General features: G+C 42.6%; 1 pseudogene; it reads right to left on the bottom strand.

Moving 5' to 3' along the window:
• Positions 1 to 2,831: 2,831 nt before the first annotated feature.
• The window catches only part of LOC112075494 (glutamate receptor 4-like), a 72,176-nt pseudogene continuing 71,943 nt past the window's right edge, over positions 2,832 to 3,064 (bottom strand).

Below are 3,064 nucleotides of genomic sequence, written 5' to 3'. Positions count from 1 at the left end.
GTCCTACACTATTATACTGTCCACTAGCAGTTGTTCTACACTATTACACTGTCCACTAGCAGTTGGTTCTACACTATATATACTGTCCACTAGTAGTTGGTTCTACACTATTATACTGTCCATAGCAGTTGGTTCTACACTATTATACTGTCCACTAGCAGTTGGTTCTACACTATTATACTGTCCACTAGCAGTTGGTTCTACACTATTACACTGTCCACTTACAGTTGGTTTCTACACTATTGCACTGTCCACTAGTAGTTGGTTCTACACATATTATACCGTCCACTAGCAGTTGGTTCTACACTATTATACTGTCCACTAGCAGTTGGTTCTACACTATTATACTGCCCTAGCAGTTGTCTAACATTATACTGTCCACCTAGCAGTTGTTCTACACTATTTATACGTCCACTAGCAGTTGGTTCTACACTATTATACTGTCCACTAGCAGTTGGTTCTACACTATTATACTGTCCACTAGCAGTTGGTTCTACACTATATACTGTCCACTAGCAGTTGGTTCTACACTATTATACCTGTCCACTAGCAGTTGTTCTAACTATTATACTGTCCACTAGCAGTTGGTTCTACACTATTATACTGTCCACTAGTAGTTGTTCTAACACTATTATACTGTCCACTAGCAGTTGGTTCTCACACTATTATACTGTCCACTAGCAGTTGTTCTACACTATTATACTGTCCACTAGCAGTTGGTTCTACACTATTATACTGTCCACTAGCAGTTGGTTCTACACTATTATACTGTCCACTAGCAGTTTGGTTCTACACTATTATACTGTCCACTAGCAGTTGGTTCTACACTATTAACTGTCCACTAGCAGTTGGTTCTACAATATTACCGTCCACTAGCAGTTGGTTCTACACTATTATACTGTCCACTAGCAGTTGGTTCACACTATTATACTGTCCACTAGCAGTTGGTTCTACACTATTATACTGTCCACTAGCAGTTGCTACACATTATACCGTCCACTAGCAGTTGGTTCTACACTATTATACTGTCCACTAGCAGTTGGTTCTACACTATTATACTGTCCACTAGTAGTTGGTTCTACACTATTATACTGGTCCACTAGCAGTTGGTTCTACACTATTATACTGTCCACTAGCAGTTGGTTCTACACTATTATACTGTCCTAGCATGGTTCACACTATTATACGTCCACTAGCAGTTGGTTCTACACTATTATACTGTCCACTAGCAGTTGGTTCTACACTATTATACTGTCCACTAGCAGTTGTTCTACACTATATACCGTCCACTAGCAGTTGGTCTACACTATTAACTGTCCACTAGCAGTTGGTTCTACACTATTATACTGCCACTAGCAGTTGTTCTACACTATTATTTACCGTCCACTAGTAGTTGGTTCTACACTATTATACTGTCCACTACAGTTGTTCTATACTATTTATACTGTCCACTAGCAGTTGGTTCTAACACTATTATACTGTCCACTAGAGTTGGTTCTACACTATTATACTGTTCACTAGAGGTGGTTCTACACTATTATACTTCACTAGAGTTGGTTCTAACACTATTAACTGTTCCACTAGCAGTTGGTTCTACACTATTATACTGTCCACTAGCAGTTGGTTCTACACTATTATTACTGGCCACTAGCAGTTGGTTCTACACTATTACACTGTCACTAGCAGTTGGTTCTACACTATATACTGTCACTAGCAGTTGTTCTACACTATTATACTGTCCACTAGCATTTGGTTCTACACTATTATACTGTCCACTAGTAGTTGGTTCTACACTAATATACTGTCCACTAGCAGTTGGTTCTACACTATTATACTGTCCACTAGCAGTTGGTTCTACCACTATTATACTGTCCACTATAGTTGGTCTACACTATTATACTGTCCACTAGCAGTTGGTTTCTACACTATTATACTGTCCACTAGCAGTTGGTTCTAACTATTATACCTGAATATCCACTAGAGTGGTTTCTACACTATATACTGTCCACTAGCAGTTGGTTCTACCACTAATGAGTGTGTCAGTGTTTTGTTTCAAGCTAGAGCTGTAGGGTTTTGGAGTGGGGCTGCTGTCTCTGTGAAGACAGGGAGGGATTCTGTCTGTCTCTAAACAGACCCTGTTGTACACTCAACTCCATGCTTGATCTTAGTGTTCTGCAGTGTGTGTGTGTGTGTGTGAGTGTGTGTGTGTGTGTCTGCTGGGTGTAGTGAAGAATGAAAATAACAAGCTGGGGAACAAATTGTCATTCTCCACAACCGTCGATCCTCCCTAGTTTTTATCCTGTCTTTTTCTCTCTCTCTGTTATGAAGTGTTATTCCCTCTCTCCTTTAGGGACACCATAAGCCTTATCTTTAGCCAATGAGCCACAGCCTGGAGTAGAGAGGTCGGTGTGTGTGTGCCTCGCTGGGATTTGCTTGGGTATGACAGACATATATCCCATGATAATGTCAGTGACTTCTGTCTGAACCAGCGAGCCTCCCCCTACTCTCTCTCTCTGGCCAACATTTTCATGTAGTGGCTTTAAGAAATCAGTGGGGGAAAATCCATACTCGCGCGCACACGCACGCACACACACACACACGCACACCAACACGCATACACACACACACACACAATTAATGGTGGTGAATCCCTCACAGAGTAAATAGATTCTTCACCCTCCACAGATTTTCGCCTGCTCGTTATGTTGATGATGCGAACGCTGCTCACAGATGCACACTCTGTCTGCTACTGCCAGGCCCTAACTATTCACATACACACACACACACGTGTGTGTTTGTGTGTGTACAAGCTTGTGTGTGTGTGTACTCACCCTGAAAAACTCCTTGGTGGAGCCTGAGTCCAGTGTTCCATAGGCGATCTCCGTCTGCTTGGCCAGATCCTCAGCACTCTCTATGGGCGACACCATCCTTTCCACTGTGAGGAAAGCAGCCAGGTTGGCCGTGTAGGACGAGATGATGATGAGAGTGAAGAACCACCACACGCCACCCACTATACGCCCCGACAGAGACCTGAGACGGGGGGGGGGGGTGAGAGGAGAAGGAG

This window comes from Salvelinus sp. IW2-2015, unplaced genomic scaffold, assembly GCF_002910315.2.
Source record: "Salvelinus sp. IW2-2015 unplaced genomic scaffold, ASM291031v2 Un_scaffold3197, whole genome shotgun sequence".
NCBI classification, from domain to species: domain Eukaryota; kingdom Metazoa; phylum Chordata; class Actinopteri; order Salmoniformes; family Salmonidae; genus Salvelinus; species Salvelinus sp. IW2-2015.
Note: the sequence above shows the minus strand (reverse complement) of the source record. Positions and strands in the feature narration are given on the sequence as shown.